This window comes from Falco peregrinus, chromosome Z (genome assembly GCF_023634155.1).
Source record: "Falco peregrinus isolate bFalPer1 chromosome Z, bFalPer1.pri, whole genome shotgun sequence".
In the NCBI taxonomy this organism is placed as follows: Eukaryota; Metazoa; Chordata; class Aves; order Falconiformes; family Falconidae; genus Falco; species Falco peregrinus.
The window spans coordinates 27,633,681-27,654,184 of record NC_073739.1 but is presented as its reverse complement, the minus strand read 5'-3'; the positions used below and the strand labels follow the sequence as shown (position 1 = coordinate 27,654,184).

Genomic DNA, 20,504 nt, shown 5'->3' with positions numbered 1-20,504 from the left:
TCCAGTCACTGGGGACTTCACCTGGCTGCCATGACTGTTCAAATATGATGGAGACTGGCTTAGCAACTATGTCTGCAAATTTTCTAAGGACCCTAGGATGCATTTCATTGAATCCCATAGACTTGTATATCTTCAGGTTCCTCAGGTGGTTTCAAACCTGATCTTCTCTTAAGATGGGAAGGACTTTGTTCGCCCAGTCCCTGCGAACTTTGAGGTTCAGGGACTTAAGAGATGTAGGAATAATGATTGTCAGTGAAAAATGAGGCAAAAAATCTGAATACCTCAGCCTTCTCCCTGTCACCTGTCACTTGTTCTCCTGTCTTATTTTGCACAGTGGGGGGGTGGGTAGTTTCTTTATATTCTTTCTGAACAATGTACCTATAGAAGTCCTTCTTATTGTTCATCATATTCCTTGCCAAATAGTGTTCCCGATCCCGCCCACACACTTCCATGCAATGTTCCTACATTATTCCCAGGTTACATGTCCCTGGTTCCACTGCTCAAGCATTTCATTCTTACACTTTGACCAGGAGGTTCTCACTCAGCCATGCTGGTTTACTGCTTTCCTTGCCTGATGTCTTACACATGGAAATCAAAACCACTTGTGCTCTAAGAAAGACATAGCTGCCAGCTCTGTCCTGCTCTTGTATCCCTGAAGGCAATTTCCCAGGGGTCTCATCCACTAATTCCTTGAAGAACTGAAAGTTCACTCCTCTAAAATTCAGCGTCTTATTGAGTGATAATTCAATAAATGTGCAATACTATGGTGAATTTGGCAGATTATCTAATTAGTTCTATATCCACAATTGGATATCTTTATTTTTAGTCTTAGAGAAATAAAGAGTTTACCAGATTCCATGGAACATGGTAGAAATAGGGGGGAAATGCCTTATCTTCTTTACACTGCTGTTGCAAAGCTCAGTTAGTTAGTATTTAAATACTTTGTAATAAACCTAAAGTACTAAGTAAATATTAAATAGAACCATTTCATTTCTCTCACTGACTCTCTTACCAGTTCTGTAACTTCATTCTTTTTCATTAATTTTGAACAGATGATTGATTTTACTGAGTGAAGCAAAGCAAGAGCTGTTTGTTGCGGCACACACACTCTTGGTCATGCTATATATTTGTGGCTGAATAATCTCCACCAATGTTCATTCTAAGGCTACAGTCTTGTCCAGAATATTAAATTTTGTGATATTTTGCACTGCCTGTGTGTAATAATCATCTTGTAAGGAACCCACCATGAGTTAGCCCATGACAAATCCAGCTATCTGGATTTTCAAAAGGTGTGGATACATGACTCAACCTTTAAAAAAGTGCTTTAAGCAGGGCACAACACTGGCAAATTTACCTCTCGATAAATGATGGCTAAATGTTGCCACTTTTTCAACTAGTTATTTTTCAGTGTTTGTTTCCCACACTTTAAAACATAAATCTGCTTATTTATACACAGCTGCTACAGCATGATTTGCTCCGGCTCAAAATGTTACTTGATGCATTTACCCTTAAAAGTCAATGTTAGCATAGAACAAATGGCCTCTAAAAGTTAGTTAAACAATTGTTCTTTGTTCAGTAGAATTTCCTGGCAGATTTTGTCTTGTTCTAGGCAAACAATCATTTATATGTATAGTCAATTAGGGATGTATATGCAAAGGACAATTTGGCATTGCTACTCTTCTCCCTTTCTCTTCTTTCATCTCCGCTGTCTACAGCTATTCTTCTTTAAAGGTTTCATAATGCAAAAAAACACCTGCTTTCCCTTCTTTTCAGTGTGCCTATGGTTAGTTTTCTGAAATCTGGGATTATTTTGTAGTTTTGTTTTGAAATCGAGTCATGGAAGTACTTCTTAAATACTTATAATGCAATGCAGCAACAGCCCACCCCTCCACAAAGCTGAAAGAACTACTGTAGACTTTCCCAAAACATTTTAAAACTGAGTTATTTTTCTGTAAACAAGTATTCTTGCCCTAGGGAAAAAATAACCTTTTAGAGTGATGTATCTGACTAGAGACCACATATGAAGCTTACTCATCAGGTCTCTCAGTAAATATAGCAGAATTTAGTGGTGAACCAGGACATACCCTCAGTCACTGCTAATACAATTAAGTTCAAACAGTGAATGTCAAACCACTGTTTTCCTACACCAAATTTTTAGAAGACAATTTAAAAATTAAGTCTATGCTCTAGTTCAAATCTACTTAACATTTTTTGCAAGTCTCCTTTCATTATTACCATGGACATCTGACAATTTTTTTCTCAGAACAAATAAAAAATGGCAAGTACATGAAAAAACCCAACCTTTTGGTGAGACCTACACAGACATCCCAGAGGCAAAGGGGCAAGAGTAGTGTTATTTAAAGACAAACAAAAGGCCCTAGGAGAAACACAGATAATTTTCCAAGGATGGTTATTTAAGTTGGCATATGCAGATTAATGACAACTGACTGAATTACTTGCACCAGAGCACCAGTAATGACTCGTACATGTATTCAGCCATATCAGACTTCTCTTAACGATCTAAAAGCTAGTGTATACGTAGGATCACAACACACAAATAGATGAGATATAGGTACAACAATAAATATTCTCTGTTCTGAAACTGTATCTTATTAGAAACCATTCTTAATGGTATGTAAAATATAGCAACACTCTAGGTAATACAGTGTTATGAATAATTAGTCTTCAAAACATTGATATGATTTATTGGTTTATTCTTTAAGTAGCAGAGCTCAAGATTAACATCTTTTGTTCATGGAAAAGGCATTATATAAGCAGCAGTGCCCCAAAAAGCTTACCTTACCTGCAGTCTGCAGGGATCATTTATTGCACACAGGAGTTAAAATTTTAAGTGTGGTAGCTGAAATAACAGGTTCTGTGGCATATTTCTGTTCATATGGATAAAATTAAGCCTTCAACATAAAGGTTGAAGTTCTCTAGTATTTTTGCATTATACTGAGGTATAAAAAGTGCATCAACTATAGCTATGTTACATATCTATATCATATATATCCAGCTAACTGGCACTCTCTTTCAAATTGGAATTCATCTTTGTGAGTATTTGACAAAAAAATCTTGGAAATACGAGATTCCAGCCTGAAGGGGATCATGGGCTGATTTCTATCCTCAAAAGAGCTCTTCAAAGACTTTCATCCTTTACGCTGCCAGCATGCTGCTCCATTTGCAAAGCAAAATCTCCATACAGCTCTCCAGTGTCTGATGCAGTCTTGTGCTAGACAATAGAAGGACGAGCGATATTTTGTTTTGACTAACAGAAAAAAGGAAGTAAGTATCTGTGGCAAAAAGAGAGTAAATGGTGCTCAAAGCAAGGAGCTCAAAACCTGGCATTAATCAATCTATCTAAAATACTTCATCGTGCTACTGAACTTTATGATTTAATATTTATTATAGCTGTTTTCCAGTAACAATATTACTGTGTTATGGAAGTATAAGCAAGCGGACTGCATGACTCAAAAGCTTTCTGGACACATTTAAACCGTACTTTCTCATGTATCTATAAATGGCAGGTAATAATTGCCTGCATAGCTGAGGCACAGATAGTGAAAATCTTCAAGATATGTTTGCCACAATGCAAGAACTCAGGACATTAAAATAAGTTTATTCCTGCACACAAGGAAACCCAAGTACATTATCATGAGATCATAACCACAGATCAAACAAATCTTTTGATGCAACTTTTATGTCAAAGGTCTAAATTTAGTTGCTTTATCATGTACGTGATTTCCAAATGCTTAAAGTCCTTGCTGAATTGGGACCAAATGCACAAATCTGTAGATTCAAAGAAAGGATTTTCAAGGCAAAGAAAATGCCACAGTTTTATTTCCCACAAAAATGTCAAAATTACAGTGATCTTTCATTAAAAAAGAACATTCAGAATATCTTTGCTTTAATCAGGAAGTCATTAAACCAAAAGTAGACACCCAATCACGCAAGATGAGAAATACTTTTTCAGCTCAGTGAAGTCAGTCTTACAGGAAAGCCTAGTTAGTGCTTTGGAGGATCTACTGTGTTGTTTATTTTTCTGCACTTCACACTAGGAGGCTACAACATAAGTCACAAAATAAAGTTTAAAAGTAATTTCATTTTCCTATGATAATAAAGCTCATATTGGAAAAAAAGGACAATGTAAGTCTAGCCTCAGATTTCAGAAGAGGAGGAGGCAAAAGTTAAACACCACATTTTAATGTATTCATTTGCGTTCGTGAAGCAATATGAAATCACTTGGCACAGAGATGAGCAGGTGGGTAATATAAATGAAATTAAAGTTAAAAAGCATTCAAACAACACTGAAAGTAATGAAAGCAGTATGAGCAAATGGAGGAAAATAAAGTAGAATTATTTAGAGAGCCATTAAATGTGAAGTCCAAAGTAGATTGCCTTATGTTTATGATAATGAAAAATAAGATTTTACTCAGGTTAATGACTTCAATACAAAGTACTTGGAGAATGATGAAAATACCTTTTATTTAATTTTGAAGAAAAAACTTCTAAAAATCAGAAACACCACTTTAAAGAGTATTCTCTTAGTAGGCCCCGTTTGCTGTATTTCCCAATTACTTTTCAAAGAGTTAATAATTCCTCAATGCTTTTCTCTTTTTTTTTAATACTTTGATTTGTTTTATTAATACCTGTAAGCCAGATGTTGTACACTTACAAAAAAGACTGTCTTTGTAAGACTCCCCTATTCTCATAGAACAGGACCTTCTAATTCAGGGAACATTCACATGCTGAGGAATATTTTGAGCTCCTTCTCCAAATTCTTTTCCATAGGTTCCTTTACAAAGATTGCTTTCAGACTATAAATTAACCTACACCAGTTAAAGAATTTGCATAAAAGCAGCTAGATGTAGCCTAGCTAGCATGTAGCAAGTAAGAAACTGTGAAGTTGCACGCTTCTGTATGCCACACCACCCCAGCTAGAATGAAAGGTGAGGGCAGTCCTTTGGGATGCTTCTGCCTAGGGACATCAGCTTGTCCTTTCACAAAAGCACCACTGAATCGCTTTGCTCAGGGTAAGGTCTGAAATCCTTAGGCCAGGCCTTTGCAATTACTCTGTTCAGTTTCACGAGACAGATCAATAATGTAAGGGAAGCCTGGCACAAAGTTGCATGAGTGCTTGGTAGGACAAAGAGCTCTAGAAAGAAATGCTGGCGTGACTCTGCAAATCAACTGGAGCCGGTAAGTCACCATTTCTGTTCAACAGCTAATATTTCCTGTCATCAAAGAACGAAAACATCTTTGGGACACATTAATCACTAATCGCTTGCTATGCGCTATACCCCCACAAAACCAGGTTTTCACTTTCTGAGGAAAATGGACCAGGCATTTAAAACCAAACCAAAAATCCACTGATGTGTTTTAATTGGGAAACGTTAATTGGCTTCCAAAGAATTAATTCATCAAGTCTGTGTATCTTGCATTTTATATGAACAAGGAAAATCCTTCATCATGATAATACATCTAGTCTTTGCAGAAACACTGAAACATCCAGCAAAGGTCCAATTACCCGAATTTGTTTTCATAAAGAAGTCTGTAGATCTACATGTAAAACAAGGTATTACTTCAACCTGAAGGTGGCACAATCGTGTCTTACCATACATGTTTTTGTATTTTAGAGCAGCGTCAAGACAGCCCCATTTAACAAAGGAATGCTTAATTACAACACCCCTGAAATACAGTACAGATCTGGGTCCCAATTCTTCCAGCTGACCTATGCAGATGGATGTCCTGAACGCCTCCTGCACAACCAGTTCAGCCGGAGATGCCGAGCCATGCTCTCACGCGGTGGGTATGTGCTGTAAGGTACAGCTCAGTGTCAGACATGCCCAAGCTTCAGCTTGCTATTATGTTACGAATTCCACGGAAATCATCATCTCACTCAAGTACAGTAGAGTTCAACAAGCTTCTAACAACAACCAGCATGTCTGCCTTTCGTTACAGTAACTGGCTGTGCCGCTCCCGGCACCCACCCTCGGAGGCTGCCCTTCTTCTGGCTCCCGGTCGCCCTGAGTCAGTGACTCCCGGGGGTCAGCCGGGGGCTGTCGCAGCTCCGCTGCCGAAACCGCCTCGGCTCTAGACGGGGCGAACTTTCTCACCCGAAGCAAAGGCCCGAGCTCGCCCCGGTTCCTGCCGCTGCTCCCGCCGGGCTCCGTTACTGCCCGCCGAAGGCACCCGGCGCACAAGCCCCGCGTCCCGGGGCCTTGCGGGTCGCCTTTGAACCCCTCCGGTGTGGCAGTGGGCGTTTGCTGAGCGCTCCCCCCGCCGCGCCTGACACGGCCTGCGGCCCCGCGGCCCCCGCCTCCTCGGCCCGGCGCGACGGGACGGCGCTGCTCCGGGACCGACGGCTGGTGGGCCCACGGGCCCCTGACCCACAGGCGCGGCCCCTGCGAGCGCGGCCAGCCCCGAACGCCCCGGGCTGCCCCGGCCCGCAGAGGGATCCCCGCTCGCCCCTGCGACCCACCCGCAGGGAAACCAGTGGCTTTCCGGCAAGAGCCGCGACTCTTCCCCGGTCGTCTGAGCCCAGACCGGCGGCCAAGCGGGGTCGGCGCCGCCGCCAAGTCGGGCGGCCAGCCGAGCCTCCCGCACCGCCAGGGGACGGTGCGGTTCGTTCCCTCCGCCCTGGGCTCGCACAGCGAGGACCCTGCCAGGCTGACCCCAAGACCCTTCCCGGCGTCACCCCGCCGCGCCGTCGGACGGGAGCGCGCCGTCGCCCCCGCCCGCGCCGAACGGAGCCGCTGAGGGGACGCGCAGCGCCCCCCGCGCCGCTTCCCCGGAGAAATGCGCAGGCAGACGTGAGCGGCGCCGCGTCCCCCGCGCCGGGCGGGGTGGGGCGGGGCCGCGGCCGAGGGGCGGGGCGCCAGGGGCGGGCGGTCCCGTGGGGGCGGGGCAGGCGAGGCGGCAGGAAGGGGGGTCGCGGCGACGGCGCTTGGCAGCCCCCGGTGCTGGCGGTGCCGCCGGTGCTGGCAGTGCGGAGGCGGCTCGGCCGGGAGCTGGTGGCGCGGGGCGGCTCGCCTTTCTCCCGTGAGTTTCACGCGCTCCGCGGTAGCCCGGGGGCGGGGGGAGAGGGAGTTGGAGTTGTGGTGCTTTGCCGTAGCCCCGTACCCGGAGCCGGTCTCTTCTCGGGTGGAGGGGCCCTGCGCTCCGGCTGGCGCCCTGCTGCTCGCCTCCCCGGGCTGCGATGCCCCTTCCCGGGCACACGTGTGGCGGCACCGCGCTGCTCCGGGCGGCCCGCCCTGCTCGCGGGAGGGCGCCTCCCCGCGGGCGCCTGAGGGAGGGCACCTGGCCGCGGCGCGGGGGGGGCGGCCCGGGGGCCGCTGGAACCCGCCGGGGCCCGCGGCTGTCGCGCTGCCGGGTGCGGCTCTCCCGCGGCGGGCTGCGGGCCTGCGGCGGGGGGAGCACGGTCCTGCCCGCTGCGGGCTCGGGGGCGGCGGGGCTCCGCTGGTGCCTGACAGGGTGGGCGCGTCGAGGTCTCCGGGCGCCCCCCCCGCCCCCCGCCGGGGCGCCGTGCCGCCTGTGAGGCGGGCGGGGGGAGCCCACCGGAGGGGGCGGCCGGCGCGCGGCGCGCTCCCCTCCCGCCAAAGTTTCCTGCGGCGCTGGGCGCCGCCGGCCCTTGCAGCGCCGGGCGGGGGGAGCGGGGCGGCCGCCCGGGGGCCGGTTCCTCCCGCTGGTCATGGGCTGCGGCTTAAAGGGACAGCGCAGCTCGGGAGCGGTGCGCCGGGGTGGCATCCCGGCCGCCTGCCGCGGTGATGGGGAAGATGGCTGAACGCGGGAGAGCCGGAGCTCCCTCGGACTTCGGCGCGGTTCTGTTGGCGCCGTCATTTCCTCACCTGTAGGTGTCCCGCCGTGGAAGGCAGTCAGGTGTTGGCGTTTTAAGTCTCGATGTCCAGCTGGTTGGAGCTGCGGTGGTGTGGTTTCCATTAGTCCCTGGGAGTGGCTTTTTTTTTTTTTTTCTTTGTAAGCCTCCGCTGCTTATGCATAGTTTTGAAAGGTGCAAGTGTTGTGTGTCAGTATCTCACAGTTTCGATTTACTCGTCTTTTGAGTATCTGATAACTGTTCACTTGCCAGCCTGCTTGCCACAGGCTGTGCTGTGAGAAGTGGTGTACGAACGAGTGGATCCCAGGCCCTTCTGGGACTGTAAACTGACTGTCAGTTTTCAGACTTTGTTGTGGACCACCAGCAGGGAGGTGTGGCATTGGCAAGTTGGTATGTTTTACCATAGACTGTTTTCTAATTCCCTACTGTAGGCTTGCAGATGCGTGTTCTTAACAGGTTCCAATAAAAAAGAAGAATCGCTGTCATTAATTAGAATTTTTAAGTTACTTATTAAAGACTAAATGTTTGCACAGAAAAAGACAGGCATTTTAATATTCAGAGTCTCTTTGTGATATGCCCCTTGATATGAATAAGGCCTTTCGTTTCCTTTTTGATTTGAGGTGCTCCTTCTCTGTCTTTACAGGTTCCAGCATTAAAAGCATCAGTAATAATTCTAGCTTTCAGAAAATTACAGTTTAATCCCAAAATCTTAACCAAACTTAATTTTTTTTAGATGATTTATGTGTTAGACTCTTATGTTTCTGTCTTGTACTGTAGGTCTGAAACCAGGAGTCTGTCTTGTACTGTAGATCTGAAACCAGGAGATAGTTTTTAAAAATAACCTTATGGGAAGAGTGATGCATGTTTGCCAGCTAGTGCTGATAGAAAAAATGGAAAGGAGGTTGAATTTAATCCTTATGTCCTCAGCTGGTATCTTTTTTATAGTGATGCCATCACTGGTGCAGGTGAAAATAAGAAGTGTAGGAAGTAAGAGCTAGCAAGTTAGCCAGAAGCAGATACAGAACGCACAACCCTTCCTTTAACAAATGGAGGTAGAGGTCTGCACAGGCATGTATGCAAGCAGGCTCAAAATTATCTCGGAGATCTAATCCAAAATACAAACCCACCATTTCAATTCCTGCTTCCATGTCAAGTGAGATAACCTTCAGGCTGCTGGGTGTCAAATAAAAAAAGATATAATTGAATTTGCTCTTCTGGAAGTTACTTCCCTCCATGTAGCTGATACCACAAAATACTTGCTTTGAGAGGAGTTTTCTTCTTTATTCCTTACATACAAATCCTAAGGAACTGTGGTGCAAAATGCATACATGTTGAAGACAAACTTACTCCGTTTTACGTGTAGTCATGGCTCAAAGGCAGCCAAGAGCTTGGGATTTGTTCTGCCATCCTCATTTTACAGAAGTATCAGTGTTGCTTACTCAAGAACGACATCACGAACAATGAAATGAAAAGTATATTTAAAAGTCACTTTATAACTTTCCATTTAACACAGCTGGATTTCACCATTACTGATGATGTTTGAGATGAATAAATCTCCTGGGGTGCTTATACATGTAATAGTACTATCCAAAATTACAGCTATTAGTGCAAACAAAGATTTGAAAAGTATCACAAATCAAGCCAAACAAGCTAGAAAAATTATCTTTTGTTGGATGTTCTCTGACTAGTAAGCCTAGTTGAAGTTCTAGTTGTTCATGCTGCAGAACTTGGATACAGGGTGGGTTTTTTTCCCAAGGCACAACTAAATATTTTCTGACTAGATAAAACTGTAGTTTGGAAGGAGGTGGAAACATTGAGACATGCAATATTTGAAGGATACTGCATGGTAGCTTTACTACCTCCCTGCCAAAGAACAGTAAGTTTCAAAAGCCAGCACAAGCCATGAATTTTGCTTCCCGTTTATATCTACACTACTTTTCTTTGTCAGTACTAGCATAATCTTAACATACCAAAGGGTGGGGGCAAGCAGGGGAAAAGAAAATTCATGGTTAGTGCTGGCTTTTGAAACTTACTGCTCCTCGGATGTGCATTTCAATTTTTGCTTTTATTACTATATTTGAGAAACAGGTTGCATAGAGAATTTTATTCATCTCTATGTGAGAATGTAAATGAAATGTAAAAGTAGCTTTTGAAAGGATACATGCAGATTATATATGAAGAAATGCCAAAAGAAAGCAAGCAAGCTTTTCTGATTTAGTTAATAGAAACAAGCTACCCGACCTCTAAGGAAGACACTTTGCAGTCGTGAGTTGGAAGAGTTCTGTTGTAGCAGCACTCCATGCACTGTGAACGCTTACCGTACTTTGTAAGTAACAGGTTTTCTTGCTTTCTTCTACCCATCAATGTGTTGTATTATTTTTAATGAAACCACTGAAATTAGAGGAATCCGTAATTTTACACAAAGGAAAAAAAAAAGTCTTTTGCTGAAACTGAAAGACCGTAAACAATAACCTAGGCTGTTACCGCTGCAGTGATGAACTAGCTATATTTTATGCAACAGATGTCACTTGGCAAATGGTCTGTTTTAAGATACTGTGGTTCTGCAACAGCCAAACAGGATGTGTAAACAGATGAACTGAAAGAGTTTAAAGTGCAGCAGCTCACAATGGATCACTGGATAAAAGGAAAAACTACTTTTATTTTGGACAGAACAAGTTTCAGTAACTTGTTATCTCACAGATTTCGTTCATCCTTCATATCCATGCTTTTGCAGTCCTACGTTGATGAAGACCAGGACAGATGTGTATCTCATCAGTCTGGCCAGGTTTACGTGCAGTTACAAGTAGAGCAAGGGATGCTGGCTATCAAGTCCTCATCATGTCTTTTGGGTTATTCTTGAGTATTAATGATGTTGCATGATCTTTGCTGTGTTTATGTTCCCTTTTGGCAAAGAGTGCCAAGAGTCATGTTGAGTCTTACAGCATATTTGTGGTTCCATGTATGTGATACAGTCTCACACACCACCAGTGCCTGCCAGTTCCTTTCTGTTACCAGTATTCTTTCTTTCATGTTTCATGATTCCACTTGATTCCACTTGATCTCTTTATTTGCAGCAGGTGTGCCATTGTTCCCACTCCTGCTCTGCTGTTTTAATCTGTGCTGTTGTACATTCGTTGTCCTGGTGTACTAATACAATATTTAGTCTATAAATCTCTGCAGAGGAAGGGTATCTCAAAAGTTTATAATTTTTTTTTTTTAATCATCTCTTTCTCTGTCATGGTCCCTAGTGTGTAGGTTTAATTGAGGCTTAAATAACTTCTAAAAAAAAAAAAAGCTTGCTTCTAACACTCCCATTGGATGTTGCAGGTAGCCTACTCCTTTTCAGTCTTCTGTGGTAGTGTATGCCTCAGGTCTTTCATACTGAGGAACAAAAAGGGATTATTAGTCTTTCATACTTGGGAACAAAAGGGGATTATGAAGAAATGTTCACGTTGAACTTTATTGGCTGTATGTTTGCTTTCTGTTGCAGGCTTATAAATAATGTCTTTCAATCCATGTGACAAAACAATTATTCATCTTAAAATTGGTGATCCACAGCATACCCTCTCTGGCTTGTTTCAAAAATGTCCTTCTAATTTCCAGCCTAAATTATACACAGCCTTCATATACTCATTTGTTCTCATTTAGTATCATTCAGTAGCTTAATTCTTAGTTCTTTTCCTGTGGTTGGTATATACTTGGGTTTATTTATAGCGAGCAATCATGTTTACTTTACGTTGCTAGGCTGAACAATCCAGGCTGGCTTTGTTTCATTACATACTGGGAAAATTAAGAGCTTGTTGGGCTTAGCTTAGAGAAGAGAAGGCTACAGGGTGACCTCATTGCAGTCTACAGCTTCTTCAGGAGGGGAAGTGGAGGAGGAGGAGGTGCTGATCTCTTTCCAGTGACCAGCAACAGGACACAGAGAAATAGAATGAAGCTGTGTTGGGGGAAGCTCAGACTGGACATTAGGAAAAGGTTCTTCACTGAGTGGGTGGTTGGTCCCTGGAACAGGCTCCCCAGGGAACTGGATATGGCACCAAGCCTGTCAGAGTTCAAGGAGCATCTGGGTGACTCTCTTAGTTGTATGGTCTTAGTTTTAGGTAGTCCTATGAGGAGCAGGGAGTTGGACTTAGTGATTCTTATAGGTCCCTTCCAACTTGAAGGTATTCTGTAATTCTGTGATTCCAGTATCCCTTTTTCCTACTGCCTACAATTTGAATACATCTTTCTTGTGTGTATTGACTGGGACTGCACTTGATTAAGACAGTAACTCTAGTATAAGCAGATCTGCAATGGAGAGAAGTTTAAATTACAAAATACCCCTTAAAGTTGCTTTTTATTGTTGCTGTTCATTACTTGTGAGAACATCATAGTAGCTGTGATCATTAATCACCTGGTACACCTGTTCTTTCCAGCTGATAAACTGGTGGGTAAGAGTAGACAGTCCTGAAGTGTTTGACATAAAAGCAGATGTTAAAAAAAAGATACTTTTGTTGTTTTCATTCTCAAAATTACCCATTTATTTTTTTACGGTACTCTGATCTCCCTGTGAATGAGTAGTACCTCCTCAGCCCTGCTTCAGCAGGTCCTCTATGTTCTCTCCTATATTTTGTGCCAGTTTCCTTTATGCAAATACTAAGGCTATAGTTTAGAAACACTTCTAGTTAATGAAACGCTATCACTTCACGCTTGTTCTGATGCTAGTTTCAGTTGTCTTTGTTTAACTAGTCATACTGATTTTTAATCTATTTATTTTATTTTATTATTACATCTTCTAATCCAGTTTCTTCGTGTTTACTAATTTTCCATGTTGTGGTATGGATGAAAATATTCTGAATTCCCCCCTGTCCCTCAGACCAGCTCTACTGCATTTTCTTTTATCTGGGGGAAGGATCTTGTATTTCATCAGAGAGATGGTATAATCTGCCAAGATAATGTGAGTAAGTTCATATTTCATTTCTTCTGACACTCCATTTTTCATTTCCCTCTGTCTCTGTTCTTTATGTCAGAATCTGTTCCATTTCGCCACCTCTCTGATTCTGTTTTATTAAGAGCACTTTTAGTGAAACTAATTCATCTACAGGTACATAGATGTTAAATAGAAGTAGCTTCAAGGTGCATTTCTAAACTGCAGGATGATGGTCAGCCTTGTATACTTAAAAAGGCTGTCTGATGCTTCCCACAAGTTTCTGAGGTCTGTATCTTATAATATTGACAACTTAAGTATTGGTGGTGAAGTCTTCAATGTCAGGGTTGAGGTGTTGCTTTGCTGTGAAGAGAATAGAGAATCAAGAAGCTGGTATTAGAAGAGAGCTTGAGGAGAAGTAGGTGGACTGAGGAGAAGAGGAGGAGTTGAGAGGAAGGTAAGTCTGTTGAAGCAAGCCCGTGTGGAGAGAAAAGTAGCATCTGTAGATACTGTTGGGCCCGTGACCCAGTGGGGATGTACAGCCAGGAGAAAGAGAAATCCTGTGAAGTCTGGGGATGGGCTAACAAGGATGTGCATCAGGTGAGGAACTGGAAGGCTGGAATAGGAGGAGAGCTTATATGAACTATTGACCAAAACAATTGAGGTGAAAAATTGGAAGATTGAAGATTAGGGTAATGTGAAGCGGGGTAGAGAAGGAGAAGAGAGGAGACAGGAAAGATGGACTGAACTGGGTCATCTCTATAGCCTGTGTTGCAGCAAATGTGTTACTCCTCATGTCTTTGTTAACAGGCATTTAAAAGATTACATCAGTAATTATTGAATATAGCTGGGTGCTTTGTTCTGTGAGGTTCATTAATGTGCGTTCATAATCCAGCATCAGTGATACAGTTATACTTACCTTCTTCATCCACATCTTTCTAGGAAGCTATAGCCTTTTTTTTTTTAGAAGCAGATAACTGTGTGTGTCATCTATGATTCCTCCCTGTACCCCTTGCCAGTTAAGTCAACTCTTTGTGAAACCACACTTTTACATCTGTTCAGGTACTGAGGTTGGTTATAATCCAGTGTTTTGTCCACAACAACAGTGCTTATTGCTTTGGGACTATTTTTGATTCTGGAATGCCAGTGTTTATTTTGCTTTACAAGTCATCTTCTTTTAATGGAGTTCTTTTCTCCTTGAACCTCATTTGTGGGCCTTTAAGGTGGGTATTTTCAGCAGCGAAGAAAAGGAACTTGAAAACTGATGAAGTTAGCCATGCATGCTTACAGCAGTCCATTTAAAGAGGAGAAAAAAAATTATGAAAACTACTGTTCGTTTTAAGTTAGCAGTGCTCCTTTGTAGTCTTCTATCTATATTCTTTAGTTTTCCATGGATTATTTATATTCAGACTGACTACATTCGGTTGGTTGTAATTCCTTTCACAAGCATGTTGTACCCTGTACTCAAGTTAAGGAGCTGGATTGCATGGTACTAAGAATACAGATCTCGTTATAGAAGAGATTAAGGATTTCTGGTGGATTTTAATGTATCTTTTTTATCCTGACTTAAAACAGCTTTTGCTTTCTGCTTGTTTACTGGTGTTTGTATTGAAACAGTGTTAATGCATTTTGATCACAAAATTATTAGTTTAAGTATGTTAAATTAATGTAGTTCTTTCAGAAGAACTTTCTGTGATACATAGCCGTTCCTATAAAAGCTATTTGTATATAACAACTTTTATTTATTTTATTTATTACATGTGAAAGTGATTTCTAGTTTTGTTTCTTTTTGACAGCGAAAATGCCCTTGCTAACCCTTTTTTAATATTTTTTTTCTTTGACTGTCTCTCTTGTCTTTCTTCCTGTGAGATTAATACAGAATCACAGGATGGTTGAGGTGGGAAGGAGCCTTTGGCGATCACACAGTGTAACACACAACCCCACCCACCCCCAGTTAGGCAGGGTCAGCTAGATCAGGTTGCCCAGGACTGTGTTCAGCCAGGTTTTGAGCCATGAATGGAAGCTCCACAGCTTTTCTGGGCAGCTTTTCCCTATGTTTGACCACCCTTGTAGTAAGCAGGTGTTTTCTTTTGTTCAGACAGAATTTCTTGCGATTCAGTTTATGGCCATTGCCTCGTCGTGTCAGTGGGCACCACTGAGAAAAGTCTGGCACTCTTTTCTTGCTTTCACCCCATGCTGATAAATCTGGTATTTATATGTAATGATAAAGTTTCAGCCCCTCCCCAGCAAGCCTCTTTCTCTTCAGGCTATGAACAGTCCCACCTCTCCTCACACGGCAGATGCTCTAATCCCACAGTCATCTTTGTGGCCCTTTTCTGGACTTGTGTCAGTATGTCTATGTCTCTTTTGTGTTGGTTGTCCACAACTGGACACAGCACCTCAGGTGTGGCCTCGCCATTGCTGACTGAAGGCTGAGGGATCGCCTGTCTCAACCTGCTGGTGATGCTGTTAATCGAGCTGCCCAGGATGCCCCTGGCTGCCTTTTCCATGAGTGCGTATTGCTGGCTCCTATTCACCTTGTCTTGCATGGCCTTTACTGCAAAACCGCTTGCCAGCTGGTCACCCTCCAGCCTGTACTAGTGCATGGGCTTGCCCCTGCCATATGCAGAACTTCACGTTTTCCTTGCTTGAATTTCATGAGGTTCATGTTGGCCCCTTTCTCCAGCCTGTCCAGGCCCTTCTGAATGGCTGCATGACCCTCTGCTGTATTGGCCACTCCTCCCCACTTGGAGTTATCTGCAAACTTGCTGAGGGTGGACTTTACCCCACCACCCAGATCATTAATGGAAATGTTGAACAGGATTGAAGCCAGCATTTACTCCTGGGATACACTACTAGTGACTGGCCTCCACGTGGACTTTGTGCCACTGCTTGCTACAGTTCAGCCAGTCCACCTGATTGTTTTTCTAGACCGTATTTCACCAGTTTCTCTGTAAGGATGTTACAAGAGACTGTAAAATACACATACTTGGATCACTAAGTCTGTTTAGTTAAAGTAACAGTTCTCCAAACTTGTGTTAAATGAGTGTTCTGGAGATTCACAGAGAAGAGAAGAGAAAAGCTCCTCTGGGGGTTCTGAGTCAACCTGTTGATACATGGTAAGGGTCCAACTCTAGCAATGGCTTGAGGCTGTTTTTGCTGACAGTAGCATTGCAGGCCTGAAAATGTGTTTCTTCAGGATGTGATCTCAAAATCTAGAGTAGGCTTAAATTCTTAGTTAATAAGACGGAGTGATTTGTTTGAAAATACCTTTTAATTCCCATAAGAAATTGCCTTTATAATTTACTTGGGAAGGACAATTATCTTTCATATTTTCCATGTGTCACAAGCTGTGATGGTAGTGACAGTGAATTATTATGGTCTTTCTTTTGTGGAATGGACCTTAATAACTCTATCACGCCAAAGATGTTTTAACATAGTAGTTTGTATGAAAGAAAGATAGTTGCTCTTACTGGTGAGAATAATCTGTATTTCTCTCTGTAAGAGGTAGCAGTACGTAGCATTAGTTAATAAAGTGATCTGCAAGGATCATCAAGGCGTGGGGTTTTCACGAACACACACATTTCCAAGGCTCCCTTTCTTGGCATCCTTGGATGTTGACCAGCACAGACATTTCATAAAATGGGCCTTTTGGTTCCCAGCAGAGTGTCCATTGTGCCCAGAAATACACTGGGCAGGTGGGACTTGCATCATCCCTGTAACCCACAGGGTGCCAACAGGTAGTGCTGCAGGCTAGTGCAGTGCTGAAACTTCCTGGGAGGCATATCTGTATCTGCTTTCTGCAAAACACAAGGGATGTACAACTTTTTTATGAGATGTATGTTGCAGATCATATTAAAGGAGTATAGGTTGAGTGTTCTGACATTGAGAATGTAGCCCCCAGCACCCGGGCTGGTGTCTTGGCAGGGATCACTATAAGCAGGATTGTCTATCTAGTGCCAAGATACAGCCCTCTTCAGTTTCGGACAGGAACCTGATGTGCATTGCTGCATGGTGATGGCCTAATGATAGTTTGTAAGTGTTGTAGCCTGGGACTCCTGCCCTGTTACTTGGATTTATTAATGCTTGTGCTAACACTCTTGGCTAATTCCGCCAGAGTGTGGGTGGGTGGGTGGAAGGAGTCAGTTATTGGGTTTTTTTTTTGTAAGGCATTAGTATGCTTTACTAAACTGGCTTCACAAGGTTGACGGGATATCTGATAGACCAGGGGTCCTCAGACTACGGCCCGTGGGCTGGATACGGCCCCCCAGCGTCCTCAATCCGGCCCCTGGTATTTACAGACCCCCCCGCTCCCACCACCGGGGGTTGGGGGGGGAAACCAAGCAGCCGCAGATGGCTGCCTGCCACTGCATCCGCGCCGGCCCCTGGTTAAAAAGTGTGAGGACCCCTGTGATAGACCATGCTACCTCGTTTTCACCACCCCACTGCTGGACCATTGGTTCTGGAAATGACAACCATTATGATTTAATACAAGTAGGAATACCTGACCATTGGCTTAAAAAGTGAAGGCCTTTCATAGTGGCCTTCTGGTTGGCCTGGGAAGAAGGCAGTACAGCCAGGTGATTGTACATGTATCAGCCATCACCACTTGATTACAAAGCCTGGCCTTTTGGACATGGCCCAATGTAATGTCCTTTAGGTGTGGCCTGGGGTCACTCAGTGCTCTGTCTTTCCATAAGGCTGTTGTGGTGGTTTTCTTGCTTCTATTAATATGCCCACCTGCTATTCTTGAAAGGCATTTTGAATGGCCTCTCTGGTGCAAGGAAAGCCTATGTTTTGTCCCCATTTGTAGGTAGCAGCTATCCCTTAATGACCTGACTTTTTATGAGCCTGCTCAGCTAGTGCTTCCTCATTGGGGGGATATTGCAGAAGTATGTACCTTAGATGCCTGATCAGCAACAGCACTGTGTTTCTACTCTGGCTCACCATGATGTGAAGTGTAGGCATCTACATGTCTTACCCAGAGAGCAATGGTTTTGCATTGCTCTCTAGTCTTAACGAAATTCTGCCACCAAGGAAGTTTACTGTGTATCATCCAGTCATCTGGTTGTCATTTACTAGCCCACAGTTTGAGACCTTTACGTACTGCCTGAGTCAGTATAAATGTTTCTGAACCTGGTGGTTCTTCCAGCGCCATAGTTGCACCCATCAGTTCAACCTGCTGGCTGCTGCCCCCTTCCCTTGATGGATTAGGAAGGTTTGCCCGGCCATTTCAAAGGCTGCTGCTTTCCACTGCATTGTCTTTCTTGTATCTTGCTGATCCATTGGTGAGCCATATATTCTGCTCTTGGGTTAATTGCTTCTCTGGTGGGGCCTTCTGTGCCCAAGATAAGAGGCAGTCCATGTGGTAGAGGCACACCATCATTGTCCATGCTAATTTGTGTCGTTTTCTCCTGTAAGGCACTTACCTCTCCCAGCCCAAACAAAGTTAAGTGTAGAAATGGATCACTTCCATTTCACAATGCTAGTCTGTTGTGTCTTCCCGCTTTACTGACTGGAGTAATTTTACAGTATCCACTGTAAAATAGGGAGCCCTGCTGTCAGTAACCTTTGTCTCTTGGGTGATTGTTTCTGTTCCAGCTGGTGCTGAACAAGCAGCCCAAAGTTGTAGTTTTGCACAGATGGGGGCAACCTCTGAGACAAAAAGCCTGGCAGTATGTGTCACCTGTCCCCATGCTGCCAGAGACTTCAGTAAGCCATGTCCTCATCCAATACTAGGGCTTTATGCTTGAAAGGCTTATTAGTAGTTTTAGCCTAAAACTGCTGCATGGGAAACTACTTTTTTTGCTTGTTCAGAAATGGCTCTTATCTTTTCTTCTGGAAAGAACAGGTATCTTTTTTTGCCGCCCCACCCCCTTCTTACTGTATTATATAATGAACTCGGTATCTGGGCCAGATATAGTATAAATTGTCTTTGAAACCCATAAAGACCAATAATCTTCTGTGTTTCTACTTTGCTCTGCATTTCTACCATATAAAGTATGATTTGTTTAGCTGATTCAGGCATCGCTTTGTGAAGTCCCTGCCAAGTTTTTCTGCCAAATTTTACTTCTGTGGCAGCTCTCTAATTTTCTTGGGATTAGTTTCCCGACCGTGATTTTGCATTGCCTCGGTAACATTACTTGACGCTTTTCCCACTTCTTGATCAATGGGACCGGCGGTCCCCTCAGTGATATGGATAACGTCATCCGCGTAGCTGAGTGATTTACAGTGTGGGGAAGTAACATAAGCCATTTCCTCATCCAATACTAGGGCTTTGAGCTTGAAAGGCTTACAAGTAGCTTTTAGCCTAAAAATACCGCATGGAACAGCCCATGGCAAATCATGGGGCTGTGTGGATACATCTGAGGCAGTACTGTGAAGGTGTACTGCTGACCCCAGCATGAGCATGCAGGTTGCTTCTGTGGTTCATAAGCAGCTGGAATGCCAAAGAAAGCCTTCACTGGATCCCATGCAACATGCCGCAGCTCCACATACATCTTGCTGGAGGAGTCATAATACTGGGTACTGCAGCTCTGACTGTGGGGCAGCCTTGTTCAGTAATCATTAACCAGCTGTCATTCCCTGGGACCTGTCAGGCATTTTCACTGACCAGATGGGGCTGTTGAAGGGGGGAATGGGTTCTCTGAATAACTCCAGCCTCTAAAAGCTGTAATCATCTGGGTGATCTCTATGTCACCTCTAGGCAGCCTGTACTGTTTGCATGCAACTCATTTTGAAGCAGTGATAGTATGAACCCCAAAAGAATATTTTTCCCGTGTTATCATCAGAGTTTTGCTTGTCAATAAGTCATACCCAGAGATGTAGTCATGTACTGTAACTACCTGCACTTTTGCCATAAAAGCAGGTAGGAGCTCAGTTGTAATAAGCAAAGAGATTTAACAAGCAGGTGGTTCTACCTCCCACCCCCCCCCCCCAAAGATTAATTTTAATCAGTTTATTTTTCAGATATAAGGATAGGTCACTGTGATCTCAGGCCTGTAACCATTAGAGCGGTCAACTGCTGCTGTTTATGACTGCTCCAGTGTTTTGTCGGTGGAAGATAATAAGGTTTGTTACCTCCCTATGGGACCCAGTCCCTGATGTGTCTTGAGGGGGGAAGATCCAAATCTAGTCAATTGATAGGGGTTTTGTATGTGAGCCACCAGACTGGGGTAACTAATTGGTCCTGGTATACTCTCCCTTTCACCGGTTGAATGGGGGAGCAGAGCATGTAACGAGTCTACCCACTGTCTTGATTTTTTTATTTTTTTTGTGGTCTATTTTTTCCTTTCACTTGTTTATATTCTTCCCTTAAATAGATGGTGGTTTCCTATTAGTTTTGTTTTTTAGGACTCTGGACCACAGTAAAAGTAAAAATGTCTTCTTTTGGGTAACTTTTTTTTATTGCAGAGGATATATCCATGGAATGTATACCGTATACCTTCCACTGACAAGCAGGTTGTGTTGTTGGTGATACCCACCAGTGTGCAGGACAGGCCAGCACGGGGCATTCCAGCAGTTTTCCTTCAGCAGCAGCCCATACCAACATACAGGCTTCCCATGCCTTAAGTACAGGGCCTGATAGAGCAGATGTGGTTTGCCCAAGATGACTAACTCAAATGCAGTGTCTTCCACAGGGCTACAAATACACCTCATGGTTTGTTGAATTTGAAATGATTGGGCCAGAATTTGGAGAGGGGGTAATGAACAGAACATTTCAGAGCAGGCTTCTTTTTAGTGTAAAAAAAAAAAAAAAAA

General features: G+C 43.8%; 1 protein-coding gene across 5 annotated transcripts in view; it reads left to right on the top strand.

Moving 5' to 3' along the window:
* Window positions 1-6,901: 6,901 nt before the first annotated feature.
* PAM (peptidylglycine alpha-amidating monooxygenase) overlaps window positions 6,902-20,504 on the top strand; it is a 152,679-nt gene continuing 139,076 nt past the window's right edge. For 2 of the 5 annotated variants that reach the window (XM_055790791.1, XM_055790792.1), the window contains exon 1: window positions 6,902-7,041. The gene's annotated coding sequence lies outside the window, so the exon portion shown is untranslated. The remainder of the gene's footprint in view (window positions 7,042-20,504) is intronic. The other 3 variants (XM_055790790.1, XM_055790795.1, XM_055790794.1) reach the window with 3 other exon arrangements.